Consider the following 19,471-nt stretch of genomic DNA (forward strand, 5'->3'; position numbering starts at 1 on the left):
TCAGCCGCCGCGGCCGCCGACCCGGGCGCAGCCCAGGAGACTGACCTCAGCGGATAAGCGGCGGCGGCGGTGGCGCCCCGCGCTCCCTCAAGAGTTCTTTATATGTTCTTTATAGATACAAGTTCTTTATCAAATATGTTACTTACAAGTATTTTCTCCAGTCCATGGCTCCTATTTCGATTTTCTTAACTGTGAATGCTTTTTTCAAAGAGCAGACATTTTTATCATGATGAAGTCCAGTTTATTGATTTTTTCTTTTATATATTGTGATTTTAGTGTCATATCAAAGAAATATTTGCCTAACCCAAGTTCACAAAGATTTTCTCCTATGTTTTCTTGTAAAAGTTGTATAATTTTAGGTTTTACAATTAGGTCTACAATCCATTTTGAGCTAACTTTTGTATAAAGTGTGCGATATGAATGAAAATTTATTTTTTGTTTACACAAGGATCAAATTGCTCCAGGACTATCTGTTGAACAGACGATCTTTTCTCTACTGAGTTGCCTTTGTAGCACAAAATCAAAACTATTATGTCATGAGTTTTGCCCAAACCCAGTCAGATTCCCATCTTGAAAATCCACCTTAAACCATTGGAGTTCAGACCCCTAATCTTGTAAATATGTTCCCACAACTCCTGCTTCTGATAACTGCTAAGATTCTGCCAAGGTGTGGTGTTCTCACTCGCTGATGGAGGTTTAAAAAACTTAGCGGTGCTTCATGGAGAGATAACCAACTGACAAATTCCAACCCAATCTGATAATTTCTTTATTTTAAATTGAAATAATTATTTAAGAATGTGTTTAGATAGGAGATATTATACATAATTAGGGTTCATTTTGTCAGGTGTGATTTCACAAGGAATTTTTTTATCATAACTTAAGATTTACTGTTGTGAAAAATATTTGACAGTAGCTTTTGAAAAGCACAATTAGTCAAATTTGCACTTAAAATTATAATTCTTTTATTTTTCAATTAGAGCTGTTTATCCTTTCATATTTAATAAGGGCTTCATAGTGCTTCTCACTTTTATTTGTTTATTCATACAAAAATTACTTTTGGGAAACATTAGTTTGTAACACTGCAACAAGAAACTACAGGAACTATAGGACTAAAAACAGTAACATTTGGTCACAGCAACTCGTGGCAAACATAATATAAACTACAGCTTAGAGACCACGATGGTATAGATTAAATCTTTGGGATAGAAATGAGTGATCCAAAATGCATTAGGTTATAAAACATATTCTTATTAGATTCTTGTATTTATTTTTGTTAGTAATTATAAATATAAGCCATTTATTGAAGTCTCATGATATATCTAGCCGTGACCATTTTCCAGGAAGTGTTTTTATAAAATACACGTGATTTTATTCTCATATTAAAAATGTGGATACTGAGGGCTTCCCTGGTGGCGCAGTGGTTAAGAATCCGCTTGCCAATGCAGGGGACACGGGTTCGAGCCCTGGTCTGGGAAGATCTCACATGCTGCGGAGCAGCTAAGCCTGCAAGCTACAACTACTGAAGCCCGCGCCTAGATCCCGTGCTCTGCAACAAGAGAAGCCACCGCAATGAGAAGCCTGCGCACCGCAAGAAAGAGTAGCTCCCGCTTGCCGCAGCAAGAGAAAGCCCACGAGCCCAAGGCAACCAAAAATAAAATAAATAAACATAAATAAATTTTTTTTAAAATGTGGATACTGAGATTTAGAGAGCTCTGGTGAGGAGCAGAGCTCCAACGCCTTCCTTGTCTCCAATCCTGTTGGGCTCTGTACCCTCTCCTTCCCTAGGTCCACAGAGCCTCAAGTCTATTGAAACTGATTTGGTCCTCTCTCCTCAACGTCAACCTGCCTGTTTTCTTTGTTACTTCTTTGCTCTAATACACTACCCAGGTCGTGGCTTGGAGGATTTGTATGCAGGGTTATTTACCATACACATTTAGGAAACCCCTCCCCGTGTGTTCTTCGGTCTCTGGCCATGGCGTTGGCAGTAGTCTGGGCTCACTCTCACTTATCACTGAGCCTCTGATTGGAGTCCTGGCGGCCGAGGCACTGTCACTCATGACAGCACAGCCTTTCTCCTTCGATACTTTCATAATCTGAAAATGAAATGCACATCTTTCACTGGTAGATTAGAAATAGAATTTTCTTCTCTACTTTTCGTTTGCAGACTAGGTTTTAAAGCCTCAAGTGACTGTGTGAACTTTATCTTGTCTCTGCCAGCTGTCTGCATCAGCAGCATGGGGTGACTTTGGTTGCCAGACCTTTCTCATGCTCTCCACCCATCAAATGGCTTCAACCCAGGGTCCCAGGAGTGTGTTGGTTTCCTGAGGAACAAAATCCTATCTTCCAATAGAACGCTTACTTCCAGCTACTCACTGGCACATACAGAGTCATACAGAGTTTGTAAACCTAGCTTTTCTTCTTACTACTTGGAGATTAATCCTATAATGCCCTCATTCTTCCAGAACAATAGTTCTCCACATGAGAAATAAACAATTGCTTCTTTAAGCCACATTGAGCCACATCTGGCAGGAAATGTTGTACTGAAAATTGGAAGATCTAACTGGTGGCTGGATTTGACATCGCTGAGTCTTTTGTAATATTCTCTGCTTCATTTTGCTGAGAAATGAAAGTTTGCATTAGGTGGTCTGGAGTTGTGAAACACAAATGTGGACATATGGAAAAAATTCTCAAAGCTCTTTTTATTTTTCTTGAAGTGACAATATTGCCTTATGTTTAAATCCACTGAGTAGAATAATATTACTTATTTAAAAGCCTACATATTTTCAGCTTTATAATATCAGGCACGCCTATGGAAAGAAGCCTTTCATCAGAGAGGGGAAATAGTGAGTATTTAGAATGACAATTGTAATTTTAGCAGTTTAACTGGGACTTTTTATTTTTTATTATTTGGTTAAAGGGCCAGATAGTAAATATTTAGGCTCTGTGGGCCTGCAACTACTGAACGCTGCCACTGCAGAGTGAAAGCAGCCTTGGACTGTACTTAATGAATGGGTGTGGCAGTGTTTCAATGAAACATTGTTTAGACAGGAACAAAGCAGATTTGGACCTCATGCCAGTTTGTTGACCCTTACCCTAGAAAAAACTCTGAGTTTCACATTCTTTTTTTATATCCCCATGACCCTCCTTTTTAAAATCATCTGCCATCTATACTGTGCAGTGCAATGTTAGGTTGCCAGATTTATATTTGTTGATTGTAAGTATGTCTCCCAAACTATATATTTATATGAAATTCAAATTTCTCTGGGCATGGTGTATTTTACCTGGCAACCCTATCCCAGTGACCTTTTTCCCACATATTCCACCTTAATTTGGAGCTTGATGTCCTTCCCTAGATCAAAATCTTCTTTGGAAAATGTCGGACGTTCTTAAAGATCAGCTGAGGGAGAATTTAGGGCCACACTGCCTTTCCTACAATTGCCTTTGTCGCATGTTAGGAACAATAATGAAGGAAAAGGAACAAAGTTTTTGTCTCAGGCTAAATACAAACACATCTGTACTTGTGCAAGAGAGGTTTGGTGGAGCCGTAATTTCCTTTCCATTCCCTGAACATCTGCCCTGGTCACAGGTTACCTATTGTTTCTAGGTAAGTGAATCCTGATGGAGTCAACATGGAGGACGATATTCAGAGAGGAGGCGTCTTAAAGGGATATGATACAGAAGAGAACCTACCTAGTACAGAGTAAATGCTTCAGTGCATACATGTTCATTATCATTCCCTAGTCCTTTAACATCCCAATTATTTCAATTCATTCAATATAAAATATTCAAAGAAAAATTCTGCCCATATACTCTGTACTTGCTTAATAAATAAGCCTCATTAAAGTTAAAATTTAGAAGAATGAGACTATACAAGTCACAAGATCAAGGTATTATTTCAGTCATTCTAAATGATGTTGGTATTTGAGTTCAAATTACATTGCACGCTGGCTCTGAAAGGGGCGGAATTATTTTCCAGAAAATGTTGGCAAAGATCTGCTAGGCTGTGAGAAGTTGGTTCTCATGTACTCTGGGCTGTGAGAGAACACTGTGTCTTTTCCCATAAACACGAGGGAAGGTGAACGGGCTCTGGGGACTTCTGATGGGGAAGATAATGAAAGGTGCCTTCATACCTCAGCTGTTCAGCACCATTAACCTTCCCAGTAATTGAAACACACAGAAGGGGGTGATAAGTGAGAGGCCTCCCTCTCGTCTATTACCTGGCAGGTACAATTACTTAAGCCTTCAAATAAAGGAACGACTTTAGGTTCCTTTTCAACCATTCTTTACAAAAAAATCAACCAAAGCTTTTTGTTTTTTAACTCTAATGTTATAATCATTTCTTTCTTTTGATTTGTGCCTGTGGATTAAAGCATACCCAGCTCAATAAGGTGGGCATTTGTTATTTAATTAATGTAACTAATAAAGTCCACCATGTAGAAAAGGTTACAGCAACAAAAAAAAGAGGTCTTAAAGGTTTACCATAGGAGACCAATTTACGATTCAAAGTGGTTTTAGACTGACAGGCAAAAATAAGATTTCATTTTCCACATGGAAATGAAAAATACAAATGCAAAATTTTAATCTAGTTCAAGCTGAGGAATAACATCATATTGTAATTACAATACAAGGAAAATGAACCTAATCCTATAAATGTGTGTATGGACATGAAGGAAACTAGTTTTCATCAGTTATGTCAATGACATAACAATAGAGCAATGGAAGTGTGTGTGTGTGTGTGTGTAGGGAGTTGTTATTAACACTTCTCTATGCGAATTATACATGTACATATAAGAATGTATTTCTGTGATAAGACAAGAACATCTAGAAAAGCATTTTAAAAAGTAGTTATCTTTGCAAAAGCTAAAAGTTCCTATAATTAAAAAGCAAGTCATCCAGCTCATGTCACATACTCACAGTATCATCCAGTGGCATTTATATCAAAACTTGCTATTATAAGTTAGATTGTATTTGCTTTTGAATCTACTTGAATTATGCAGCCATTATTTGAGCTAAATTACAAAAATGTTAAATGTTTCTATTATCTAAATCACGATGAAACAGAAAGATATTTCAAAGTTTCTGATACAATTTTTTTTTCTTTTTTAAAGGGGAAGAGGAGGAAATGAGGAGTCTTTTGTTTTTTTTAATTGATTGATTGATTGATTGCTATGTTGGGTCTTCGTTTCTGTGCACGGGCTTTCTCTAGTTGCGGCAAGCGGGGGCCACTCTTCATCGCGGTGCGCGGGCCTCTCACTATCGTGGCCTCTCTCGTTGCGGAGCACAGGCTCCAGAAGCGCAGGCTCAGTAGTTGTGGCTCACGGGCCTAGTTGCTCGGCAGCATGTGGGATCTTCCCAGACCAGGGCTCGAACCCGTGTCCCCTGCATTAGCAGGCAGATTCTCAACCACTGCGCCACCAGGGAAGCCCTCTGATACAATTTTAAGTGAAAATGGTGAGAAAGTGAAGCTGCCAGATGGCAAATATTTAATTTCTGCTCAGTTTTCTTCCATCATAAATACCCTGTGCTGGGCAGAGACTGAGGTCTAAATGGTCCTCATTCTTCACGCTCCTGGATTCACCCTCTTTGACACATGGCTTTTCAGCTCCTTTTACTGAAGAGGCAGAATCTGTTCTCCCGACCCTTGATCCCGAGTTAGGTTATGAGATTTACTTCGGTCAATGGAATGCCAGCTGATGTGACACATGAAGATCAGAACAGACTTGTATTTTTCTGCTTCTTCTCTTAGTTCTGTGCCACCGCGGTGAGAGGTGCCTGGGTTTGTTTGCTGAGCAATGATACACAAGTCCAGTCATCTCAGATGGGGCCATTCTCCATCAGCGGACAACAGCCTCCCCAAGGCAGGTGCGCAGGAGGCCAGAACACCTGCTGAGCCAAGAGTGTGGTCTTGAGACCCCTGAGCTCAGTAAAGTGGTGTCTGCCACTGAGGTTTCTGGTTGATTCACAGCATTATTATGGCAGTAAATAACGGATATTGCTGCTTATGTTTTTTAACTCCCATTTTTCAGTTACATTTCTATTTGGAATAGTGTGGTAAAGTAGATGTCAATGGATTCAATGTTTTTCTAGAGTTTCTGTATTCCTTTTTAAAAACAGCTTTGAGATATAATTCACCTACTGTACAATTCACCTACTTAAAGTGTCCAATTCAATTGTTTTTTTGTATATTCACAGAGTTGTGCATTCATCTCCACAATCTATTTTATCAATTTTATTGATAAAAAAAATTTTGGAAATTTTATCAATTTCCAAAAAAAGAAATCTTTCTTTTTCTAGCCTACAAGTCTCCCATCTCCCACAGCCCCAAGCAAACACTCATCTACTTTCTGTCTCTATAGGTTTCTCCTTTTTGACATTTCATATCAATGGGCTCATATAATATATGGTTCCTTATGACTAACTAATTTCACTCAGAGTATTTTCAAGATTCCTCTACATTGGAGTACTTCATTCATCAGTACTTCAGCCTAAAAATATATCACTGGAATTATGGAATAAACTTAATCCTTAAGGGTGTATTTTTTTAATTAACCAGCACTATTACGAGTTCTCAGTCTTGTTTTCAATTTAAAAAGACTTTTAATGATAATCATTAAAATGCTTATGGTTGAATTTAGATTCAATTCTGTGCAATAAAATCAAATTGGTTATAACACAATAAAGGCCGTATATGAGAAGCCCATAGCTGATGTCATACTCTGTGCTTTTCCTCTAAGATCAAGAATAAGAGAAAGATGCCCACTCTCGCCACTTTTATTCAACATAGTATTAGAAGTCCTAGTCAGAGTAATTAGGCAAAAAAAAAAAAAAAAAGGAAATCAGCAGCACCCAGCTGGAAAGGAAGAAGTAAAATTGTCAATATTTGCACATGACATGATATTATATATAGAAAACTCTAAAGACTCCACCAAAAAAACACTGTTAGAACTAATAAACAACTTTAGTAATGTTGCAGAATACAAAATCAATATACAAAAATTGGTTGCATTTCTATATGCTAGTAATAAAACAATACCACTCACAATTGCATCAAAAGAATAAAATACCTATGAATAAATTTAACCATGGAGGTGAAAGACCTGTACATTGAAAACTATAAGACACTGATGAAAGTAACTGAAGGAGACACAAATAAATGGAAAGATATTCTGTGGCTCAAAGATTAGAAGAGTTAATATTGTTAAACTGTCCATACTACCAGAAGCAATCTACAGATTCAATTCAATCCCTATCAAAATTCCAATGGCATTTTACACAGAAACAGAGCAAAAAAATCCTAAAATGTGTAAGGAACCACAAAACACCCTGAATAACCAAAGCAATCTTAAGAGAGAACAAAGCTGGAAGCATCATGCTTCCTGATTGTAAGTTATATTACAAAACTATGGTATGGTATTGGTATAAAAACAGGCACATTGATGAATGGAGCAGAATAGAGAGCTCAGAAATAAACGCACACATATATGGTCACTTAATTTATCACAAAGGAGCCAAGAATATACAATGGGGAAAGGACAGTCTGTTCAACAAATGGTGTTGGCAAAACTGGACAGCCACATGCAAAAGAATAAAACTAGACTACTACCTTACACCATACAAAAATTAACTCAAAATGGAATAAAGACTTGAATTTAAGACCTGAAATCATAAAACTCCTAGAAGAAAACATATACGGTAAGCTCCTGGACATTGGTCATGGCCATGATTTTTTGGATATGACACCAAAAGCAAAGGCAATAAAAGTAAAAATAAACAAGTGAGACTACATCAAACTAAAAAGCTTTTGTACAGTAAAGGAAACCATCAACAAAATGAAAAGGCAACCAATTGAATGGGAGAAATATTTGCAAATCATGTATCTGATAATGGGCTAATATCTAATATATATAAAGATCTCGCACAACTCAATAGCAAACAAACAATCTAATTAAAAATGGGCAAAGGATCTGAATAGACATTTTTCCAAAGAACACATACAGTTGACCAACAGGTATAGGAAAAGATGTTCAACGTCACTAATCATCAGGGAAATGCAAATCGAAACCACAATGAGATATCACTTCACACCTGTTTGTATGATTATCATCAAAAGGTAAGAAATAACAAGTGTTGGCAAGGATATGAAGAGAAGGAGACACTTGTGCACTCTTGGTGGGAATGTAAATTGGTACAGACAGTATGGAAAATAGCATGGAGTTTCCTCAAAAGATCAAAACTGGGACTACCATATGATCCAGCAATTTCACTTCTGTGTATTTGTACAAAGAAAATGAAAACACTAACTCCAAAAGATATATGCACACCCATGTTTATTACAGAATTATTTACAATAGTTAAGACATGGGAACAACTTCAGTGTTCATTGATGGGTGAATGGATAAAAAAATGTGATACACACACTGGAATACTATTGAGCCATTAAGAAAAAGGAAATTGTGCCATTTGTGACAACATGGAGGGACTTCGAGAGCATTATGCTAAGTGAAATAAGTTAGAGAAAGATAACCTCTGGTCTCACTGATATGAGTAATCTTAAAAAGAAAAAAAAGGAGCTCATAAATACAGAGAAGAGATAGTTGGTTGCCAGACTGGGGGGGTGGGGATGGGGGTGGGAAGTAGGTGACATGAGTGAAGGGGGTTCAAAAGGTACAAATTTCCAGTTATAAAATAAATAAGCCACAGGGATGTAATGTATAGCATGGTGAATATAGTTATTAATACTGTATTGCATATTTACAAGTTGCTGCAAGTAAATCTGAAAAGTTCTCATCACAAGAAGAAAGAAAAAAATCTGTGACTGTGTATGGTGATTGATGGTAACCAGATTTACTGTGATGTTCATTTTGCAATACACACAAATGTCAAATCATTGAATTGTACACCTGAAACTAATATAGTGTTCTATGTCAATTATACCTCAATAGAAAAATTCTTAGGTCAAGATCAGATGTTGATTTTAATTTTAAATTAGAAAAGGACTTTTAAGGATGCACTCAACTCTGCCTCCCTCTTCCTACCCCAAAGGAGTAAAGAAAAATTGTGACCTTTTATGCCTTTCATAAAATTAGAAATTTTGTTTAAAGGGTATAATATATCTCAATTTAAAAAGTTTAAAAAAAAAAAAGAATTTTTTTTCCTGGACACTCATGTAGTTGATTCTGTGAATTTATCCTTCTTTGTGATATGATAGAAGGAAGTTCTAGAATCTCCCTTTTCTCTCTATGTATGCACCTCAGCTGCTGCCATCAGTGGACATGTGTGCAAGATGATATTGGAGACTGTGGTGCTTGAATTGGGTAGAATGCTGGACAGCTGACTCTGCACTTCATTTTAACGTTAAGCCTCTCTGATTCTACTTGTGCCAGAATGTCAGAAAAAGTGTGTTGTTTATGCACAATCCTGTGAAATGTTTATTAAGCACTTTTGGAAATACCATGCAGTATTGCTTTTATACTTCAAGTTCTTAGTTGTGGTTTGTTCTATCTTAGATACCAGTGTTTGTTAGTCCCCAAAAGTCCTCCTGGGTTGAAATGGGCTGAATTGGAAAGAAATAGTATAAGCAGATAAGGTAGGGGGTCTATGGAGAAAGAAAACCAGGCATGGCTTTCTGGACATAAGAGAACACCTATTAATTTAGTACAAGCCATTTTGTGATCTAAGCCTGGCCAGAGTGCTTGCCCTTGAACAGGTCTCAGTAATGAAGGATCTTAAGGGAAAACAAGAATGCTGACTGTTATCAGGCAAGAGAAGTAGCACTAGTAATAATGTATCAGTTGTAAAGACTTGCAGTTCTGTTTCCATGGTAAAGATTAGCCTGAAGCACTCAAGCACCAGGTCAAACGGAACCTAAGGGATGATGGCGTTGACCTTTTCTGATCCTCCGGATTTCAATCAACTAAAGCCTGGGCTCTGCCTACCTCCCAAGCCCTTTCATGAATATACATGTACCCTTAGCTTAAAACTTCCCCAGTTTTGCTGTTTGGGGAGACACCGCTTTGGGAAAGATCCCTAGTGTTCTACTTACTTGCTGCAAGTAACAAATCCTTCCTTCTCTCACTCTTTGTCTTGGTTGTGTCTTTTGGCTCGACACCCACCAAGAGGCAAACTTAGTTTTTCGGATAACAGTATGAGGCTGACTATTCTCTAGCTGAGATTTATGTAATTAGATGCATAATCCTTTGGTTGTTAAAACCAGGGCTTCCAAGGGCTAGTTATAGGGAACATAGCTCACCAGAGATAACCTGCGAAGACACCGTGCAGTGTGTTTTTTATCACACATGTGACAATTCTTCTCCCTGCAGTCTGTCTCTCCATAATTGTTCTTCAGGATTTGTTGCCTGGGGGCTTATGGGAAAAATGACTCCTAATAGAAATACTATTCTATTTTATTCACAGTATTCTTTCAGAGGATTTAATGATACATCTGTTCCCATTACAAGAGTAAAGTTAAATGTATTCCCAGATTTAGATAAAACACGCAGAAATAATTTACAGGGAGAAAACTGCTGAATAAAGAAGAAAAATGAATGGAGTCATGTTTTGATCTATGGAGAGCATTGAGAAAGGATTTCATTGGGGTCGGGTGAGTTGATCCTTCCTCTTCTCGGTAGGGAATCCTGAGTGCACAGACTGCTCCCAGGTGAGCAGGAAAACAGAAGACTTTGGTCAGGAAATGCCAAGGGTGTAGTTTCACTTAGAAAATACTTTCCTAGGCAGCCTATCTGCACTTACACATATGAGGGTCCACACACTTCTGAACATCGGAAGTTGATTTCTTGTCTTTTATTTGTGACGTGTGCTGATTTCAAGTTCTCTTTTGTGTTTGGTGTGAACTCTGCAGACACATACATATATGCGCGTGCGTGATTTGTGGGCTTTGAATCATCACTTAGAGAAATGTGCAAGATTAGATCTACACATTTTGTTCACCTTTCCTTTGTTTTGATTTTTTTTAATTTAACTTAATTTTATATTGGAGTATAGCTGATTTACAATATTGTGTTAGTTTCAGTTGTACAGCAAAGTGATTCAGTTATACGTATACATGTGTCCATTCTTTTACAGATTCTTTTCCCATATAGATTATGACAGAATGTTGAGTAGAGTTCCCTGTGCTATTCAGTAGGTCCTTGTTGATTATCTGTCATCTTTCTTACATAAAAGAGCAAAGGGCTGTGGAAACAGGTCACAGAATGCAGCGGACTGCCCCTGACCTGCAGGGATTTAGCTTGGAGGCCTTGGCGGTCCCGTTAGGCATCCTTTCTCCTCTGAGCCTGGAGCTCTAGCATCAGCCTACCTGATCCAGCGCCCTGTGGATGAGCATGGTGTTAAGTACTTGACATTCATTTTCTCCTGTAACCCTTGGATCAGTTGTCTGCTGGTAAGACTTCTATTATCTTATGAAACAGACAACGAAGCTGAGGATCACAGATGCTGAGCAGCTGCCGGGGGTCTCACGGGTGGGTACCAACTCCCAGGGCAGCTCTGGGGCTGGTACGTGGAATGCTCAGCAGTTTCCATCCCTTTGTGGGGGTTTCACACCTGTAATTTCATAATGGCTCTATGACTGGCTATCATCACCATTCTACAAACAAGAAAAGTGAAGCACAAAGCCACGAAGTCTCCAGCGAAAGAAGGCAGCTGGAAAGGGGTAAAACCAGGAGTCGCATCAGCTGTCTGCTAGCAAGTCCCTGCTTTGGGCCCTGCTTTGCCTGGTCTCTTCAAGCCTCCTCACCTGGGGCTGCCCTTGTCTTGGAAGATCATGTAACAGGCCCAGTGCTGTCCAGTGGTCAATGCTGTGCACTGCACAAGGACATCTGCCTGCAAATCTCAATCCCTCGTGGGCTGTTTCATCTCTGACTTGGAAAATCCATCCTGAATGTCTGCTCAAGTAATTTACCAGCATTGTCCTTTTTGGTTTTAATTGACATCAATTACTGAGGCGCCTTCTAACCCATTTTAAATGGATTTCCCATGAACAACTGAATAGAGTTTTCACAGGTGACAACTTTTCTGTTTCAGAGACCTGAGGGCCAGTGAGAAGGGGTTTCAGAGCTCAGCTGACCTGGTCCAAGTCTGGCTTGCTTTGTGACACATCCATTAAACTCTCTGAGGTTAGTCTGTCTATCCATTAAATGGGCAGAGTAACATTTACTTCAAAGGAATGCTGTGACCATTTATTTAGATTACACACACACACACAGACACACACACACAGACTGTCTGTTGTATAGGCTTTAAAAAATATTAGACACTTAATGTAAATCATTAATTTATATTTGCTTTAAAAATTAGAAATACCATATTCAGGTTCTGGGACATGTATTAGGCACTAGGAAAATGTCTGACTAATAAATGAAGGTCACTCTACCGCTTGTGGCTTTTTTCAAGGTTCTAAATGCACCCTCCGAGCAAGCTTTGCTCAGTGTTTCCCGGGACTGCTGATTGATGGGGTGAGTGGGAAGAGTTCCTGATTCCCAGGGGCCCTGAGTAGGAGTGGAGAAAGCTGGAAAGTTGGGATCAGAATCTACATATTTGGGTCAAATTCTACTTGTAAATTCTGTGGCCTTGCCAAGCTATTTACATTTTCTATTCCTGTGTTTGTTTTTTACCCAGGTTGCAGAATAGAAATAATAAAAACAGCTTTTCTGCTTTGTTCTCAGGCATATAACGCCCTACTCAAGGTTAAAGTTACTTTCATATTCTGATCACTTTGGATGGTGCAAGAATGCCTGGACACTGTTCCTAAGTCTCAGCGCATTTGTCATGAGTCTGGTCACACTTTTAGGAGAGTATTGATCCTAGTGATGCCATGCTCATCCCTCCTTCATTTACATCTGCTGGCAGCCTCTTTAGGAAGTAGAGGAGGCCATGTGACTTACCTCAAGGTCATGGGTCTTGAAATCCTTCTTCCCCCATGGGCCATCAGGCCTCTATGTGTATACTCCGAAACAATTTATCTATTTATCTGCTTATCTATCTATCCATTTATTTATCTATCCATTTATTTATCTATCCATTTATTTATTTATTTAAGATGCCTTTTATATTCCATCATTTTTCAATATGAACTTTTGGGTAACTGTATTAAAGAATTTGAATGGAAAGGAATACACATACAGTATATAGAAGTTGATTCAGAACTCTTCATTCTTCAATTAAGTGTATTCAGTTTACCTACTTAACATAAGGTCACTTCCCTGATGATATTTGGAGTAAGATTCCTTCTCCCAGGATGCCAGTTTTTAGTTTTATATATCTGCTGACCACAATTCTCAAATCTCCAAGTAGGAATATACATAATAAAATGCTGACATTATAGTAGAAGTCGGGTCGGTGTTTTAATTAATTATTTTTTAATTTTAATTTTTTCCAGCTTTATTGAGATGTATTTTGACACATAACACTGTATATATAACCGTATATATTTCGAAATGATTACCATAATAAGGTTCTTTAGGTTTTTATTTTTAAATATGAATCATTAAATGAGTTGGGAAAACAAAAGCAGTCTTTTTTACAACAGTTCTCAGTACATGTAAATATTTTCTTCAAACCGGATTAGTTACTTGTCCTAAGTTCTTTTCAACCAAGAAAAAAAAAAAAGAAACTCACATTTTTCCTAGCATCGGTGTTAATGCTCAAGCATCATCAGCGTGGTGAAGCTCGGTCTCAGACTGAAGTCCACTGACCTGCTCAGCTGTTCAGAGTGGGAAACCTGCCGGTGAAGGAGCTAGGACCGCGGATTCGGATTCGGAGCGAGTGCAGGTTGAAGACCTTCACCGACTTGACTCGCACTTCCTCCCGCCACCGCCAGGAGCGCCCGGGACGCGTGGAGCTCGCAGCGCGGCGGGAGCGGGTGGGGGTGGGGTGGGGGTGTGGCTGCAGGTTGGGGCTCCCGCCCGCCGGCTGCGCGGGTTCGCCGAGCCCGGAGGAGGGAGCGCTAGCTACCCCGAGCGGGAGGGAGCTTGCAGACTCCGGCTCAGAGCAGCTGTCTGGACACCTTGGGTTTTGGGGTGGGGAGCCCAGGCGACTGTGAACATGGACTCCGCCGCGGGAGCCTGTCTCAGGATGCTCTTTCTTTTGTCTGCAAAGCCCTGGAGTACATTAGCAGCAGGGAATACTTGTGAGTACAGCAAATCTTTTAAAACTTATACTGACAACTGAGAATTCGTGTTTTTTAAAAAAATAATTGAATTTTACAAATGGAATCACTGGTCTGCTTCTGAAAATGAGGCATTTAAAAAACATCGCAAAGTCCCAACGCTTGGATAGGATGGTTTACAATGGTTTTTCCACTTGTCAAGTCTGTAATACACAAAGCCTGTTTTGACTTGTCTGTGAGCTGAATTTTGTCTGTGTGCTGTTGTTTTGAATATTCATTGAGAAAGCTCAAATTCTAGTAAAACCTAAAATTAGCATGAGAATATTGAGGCGGAGAGAGACCAGAGAGAGAATAGCAGGAGATGAGGAGAGAAGAGCATGCCAATATGTCATTTATTTCTTTTTACTATGAATACATTTTGCAGGATTTATGTCAGAAAGGAAATCGTTGGCCGACCTGGCCGGGTCCTGCATTAGCGTAGATGTTTGCAGTTGGCGCCCTGCGGAATCGGGTACCAAGAACTCGGGCGCTGCAGCGGCGGGCAGGCTCCGCAGCAGAGCCCAGGCGGCAAACCTGGTTAGTCCCCAGAATTACGAGAAGGATAGACCCCTCAGAATTAGAAGGCTTTTGCTTAAAGGAAAAACATAACCTGCCATTCAGGTTCATTTGCAAGTGCACATGCTTGTATATTGTGATGTGCTGTGTTTCTCATTTTGTTGGTTCAGTGAAGATGTATTAACCTCTCAGTTCTGGACTGGCAATGTGAGTCTGATCTAAAGATGCTAGCCAAATTGATTCAGCCGACCTCAAGGCATTTTAATCTGGAAATCGGAAAAAGTTTTCGAAGTGTTATTCAGATTGAAATTTCCATCATAGCGCTTTTCTTTCCTTGAGGGATTGGAAGAAAGCCCCCTTAGTCCTACATCCACACCCCATCCCCCTCAAGAATTTTTTTTAAATCAGGTTGTAGGGAGTAAGGCAAGCTATTATGCATTTCAAGAAAGTGCTAGTAGGCATGTTAGAAACCGACCTTGCTGCTGGGTATCCAGTTTTATCTGGGGGTGGGGTGGGCTGGGGAACTCCGCCCTTACCAGGAAGTTTGTGCTAAAGTGAAAAGCATATTGTACAAAGAGTTACCCTTCCAGCATTCATCCATATATGCCCCGAGGCTGTGATAAGTTTGTGTTGTCATCATTTAGTATCAGCTGATTTAATGCCATATTATATGAGTCACTCCTGAAAATGAGCCTTAGTCTCCTTTAAGAAAATACTGCCCCGTGTTTCAGACAGAATTTTAATTTAGCTTTGGGCACAATTTCCATGAATTAATTAAAATGGAGGCATTTACATGAAATCCTTAGGTCCTGCGGTAAAGCATTTATCACTTTGCTAAGAAATTAAAAATGTAGTACTAAATGATTTGCTAGTATAAAAGAATTGTAGAATAATTTAACATAGTACACTGAGGTGCAATTAAAAAGTCACCAGAGGTCACTCTTACTTAAAGGAAACATGGCTTCAAAAATCCTTCCCTTATAAGAGAAGCAGAGTGCTGTGCTGCCTTTCTTGTCTCCTTAGTTGTGATTACAGGATATTGCAAGATCAGTTATTTTGATATTCTTTATTTTCTGTTTGTATTTTATTCCCTGAAATCCACAGAGGTATCATGTTCTTCATACTGAGCATCTTTTTTAAGAGTCACATGCTCTGAGGTGCTCCATGTCTGAATATCCAGGCAGATATCCTTTTCTGAACTGAATATATCTCTAAGCTCAGTTCGTCTGGGTCTCTGGCTGACTCTTCAAATGTCAATGCTAGTTTTCACTTTTCAGCCTCTGTTTTATTTAGATGTGTTTAGTACTCTGATTAAAAGTTCAGTAAGTTAAAAGTACCTATGTAAATTTGCATGGCTAAGAACATTTTAGATACTATAGAGTCCTTGATCACCGCAAAGATGGCTACTATAGTTGTTCAAGTGTCAAGTATATATTTAAATGTCTTTGCAGACTTAAAGATTCATAGAGGGTACACAAACTGTGTTTGATAATTGCTTGCTAATCTCATTTGACAGTATCCTTTGTGGCAGTAGAGGTAATTATAGTCTAGATTATAGACTATTATATTCTATATATTATAGTATTATAATATAGATTATTATATTATAATATAATAATCTATATTATAGTATTATAATATTACATATATTACTATCGTATTATAGTCTAGATTACATATTATAGTAATATGTAATAGTCTAGATAGTCTATATAGTCTAGATTACATATATAATTACTATTGTATATATAATATATATATTATATATATTACATATATATAGTCTAGTCTAGATAGTCTATATAGTCTAGATTACATATATAATTACTATTATATATATAATATATATATTATATATATTACATATATTATTATTATTATAATATTACATATAATACTATCGTATTATAGTCTAGATTAGCTAATTTGACCAATTGGATTTTTCCTTAACTCTCGAATATTTGGGAGGTGTTTGTTTGTATGTGTAGATGTATATACAAGCAAGGTATTTCAAACCCATATTTGAATTTTGTTACTACATAAATCAAGGTAGAGGGTTCTTTTAGTCCTGTCCCATCATTTGAGAAATTCTAAAGAGGAGTTTGCCAGCAGGATGGGATTTAGGTTACCAACAAGAAATCACGAACACCAGCATTTGCTCAAGTCTTTTGATCACTAACCTTTTATTCCTAAGAAGTGTTTTAAGAACTCAAGTAATCTTTTCAGACAAGACTTTAAAACTAACAAAAATGAAATATTCTTAAGCCCTGATAAAATAATGAGAACTGTATGTAAATGTTCAAAAAGGTAAAGATCTTCTCCCCAAAAGGATACAGTGACATTTTTCCTCTATTTACAACTGGTTCTCAGTAGTAAATTAGTCAGACAGACGCGGGGGCGGGGGGGGTGTCAACCTGGGTGAGGTTCTGGCATAAGACATACTCTCATACAGGACTTGGTTGAAACATTTGACATCTCAGAAATTATCCATGTTTTGACATGAATCTTTATAATTAATGGGAAATTTTAAGTCAGGAGGAGTCTACACAGGGCGAGAGTAATGTTTCTAAATAGCCAAAAACATGGGCTTTTTTTTTTTTTTTCTCTTATTCTCTCTCTTTTTGAAGATAAAACAAGTTGAATGGACAGCATCCTCTAGGACCTGATATTTAAAAATTGTGCATCTCTACTTGGTCTGCCTTCTAGAACTCTTTGTATTTAGTCAAGATGAAAGTGTTATTCTAATGGAGTTATCCTCTTAAATGGAACGCAAGAGGAAAGTTAGAATATAGATTCCAAGTTAGAGCCCTGTTTTCCAGAAGTTGTTGTGCAGACAGTGGTTGGTTTGCTCACTTCCTACCATGAGCCACAAGTGGAAGAGGGCAGTAGCTCTCTGTTTTAGGATTATCCCTGTGAATCTACTATTTGTTTATGAACTTTCAGATCTTTTTGGGGGGGGGAGGAAGAAGAGATATAATCTGAATAAGAAAATGTCAATATTTTGATTGCATATTTAGTGTTGTAAATCTGTCTCCTGGATCGCATGTCACTTTGAGGAGTAATGTTTACTCTTTCCCGATTAAGGAACAACACAATTGGAAGTTAATTTACAGCTGAATTATTTTCCCCATATAAGTAAAGTGCCAGCTATAGCTAGTAGCTGCTGTCCTCCCTAACTCTACTCCCCAGTGAAAAGAAAAAGGACTGAAGTCTCTGAAAAGGACTGAAGCCAGTGTTAGACATTTCAGCCGCTGTTGATGGTGATTATTTGACGTAAATGATGACATTTATAGACCCAGGGGTTCAATTTAGTGAGTGTTACACATTCATCCGCACCTTGTTAAATCTCAGTACTTGTAATTTTCTCTAGAAGTCTTCTTTTGTTTCCTTCCCCTGTCAAAAGTGCCCTTCCTGTTGTGAGAATAAAAGATGTATTTCTGGCCCACTACAGGTGGGGCACACAACTTGAATCACTGTTCTAGGAGTGGTAATGAGGATTTGTTTTTATCCAACAATGTCTCTTCCCTGTTATGTCCTGCATATGTATGAGAGGTCTCTGCCCTTGGTTGGGGGAGCAGATCAAGCCCATTTTGTTGGCCAGCATGGGAGACAAACATGTGCTCTTCATGTAATACCTAGTGCTTGATCTAGGCAAATATATTAGCACCTCAATTTGAAGATTTGTATCAGATTTGAATCCTTTCTTCACTGGAGCAATGGCTCCTATGTGCTAAAGTGTTACTGTATCATCTTTAATGAAAGTTTATTAATATGATCCTCTAATAGATATTATCACACAATATTATTCTTTTAAAATAAAAATAACATACATCGTATAATAGTGAGACACTTGTTGTATAAATTATCCTAACCCAATAACATGATTAACCTTAAGAATTTGGTATAAAAATACATGAATTGCAGAATGGAGGAACTGAACATAATGCTACAACTGCTAAGACGTATAAAGTCGTGAGAATTGATTTAAGTGAATGTCTAATAGTGTGTTTATCAAATGTCTCTTCTCAAGGGTATTGGTTGTCAGAACTCCTGTCATTTCAATGGGCACAGATTCTTTGTAATTATTTGCTAAGTGTCATCAACATATTCTATTGCTATGTGAGCACAGTCAATCTCAAGTAATGCCATGTGTGCTAAGACAATACAGTCCATAAAGAAGTTTTCACCTTGGGTAATATGGACTAAAATCCTGCTACTGTTTTAATTGGTGCAGGCTTCTTTTTGTCTCAATAGTGTGCTTAGTGGTTTTCTAGAGTGAGTCGAATCCTCCAAGTTAATCAGGATTATCCCTGTGAATCTACTGTTTCTTTATGAATTTTCAGATCTTTGGGGAGGAAGAAGAGATATAATCTGAATAAGAAAATGTCAGTATTTTGGTTGATATTTAGATTGAATTACTTATGTCTACCTATTTCTGAAAGGCATTAGACCATATGTAATATGTTCCTTGGTTTAGGGAGGGAGCCTATCAGAGGATGTGCCCCTGGAGCAGGTGAATGGGGAATCCATTCGTGATTCAGTGAAACAGGTTGGGGAAAATGAGCATAGAATATGGAGAGAGGTATTTAGTAAGCACTGGAGCTTGGACTTGTTGGAAAGAGTCTTCAACAAACTGGTAAACGGACGGGTTTTTTTTAAAAATCATATTTGAATAAACTTCCCAGAAATACTGAGGTCAGAATATTTTTGAAAACTTCGGGAAAACAACAACATTTTTTTCTCCAAAAAAACTTACAAAGTCCATGTGACTATCAACACAGAGTGACAGGCAAG

The 19,471-nt window shown here is 38.2% G+C and overlaps 1 protein-coding gene and 1 long non-coding RNA gene across 2 annotated transcripts in view; one reads left to right on the plus strand and one right to left on the minus strand.

Annotated features, from left to right (window-relative positions):
- The window catches only part of LOC309661717 (stearoyl-CoA desaturase 5-like), a 238,659-nt gene that overhangs the window by 46,818 nt on the left and 172,370 nt on the right, over nt 1-19,471 (minus strand). The window lies entirely within an intron of this gene.
- On the plus strand, nt 3,843-13,865 carry LOC309661746. The gene is made up of 3 exons (XR_014264245.1): nt 3,843-5,862; nt 12,040-12,131; nt 13,644-13,865. It is a non-coding gene; the product is annotated as an uncharacterized lncRNA (long non-coding RNA).

The sequence above is a fragment of the Balaenoptera physalus genome (genome assembly GCF_965194825.1).
Source record: "Balaenoptera physalus genome assembly, chromosome: 5".
NCBI lineage: Eukaryota > Metazoa > Chordata > Mammalia > Artiodactyla > Balaenopteridae > Balaenoptera > Balaenoptera physalus.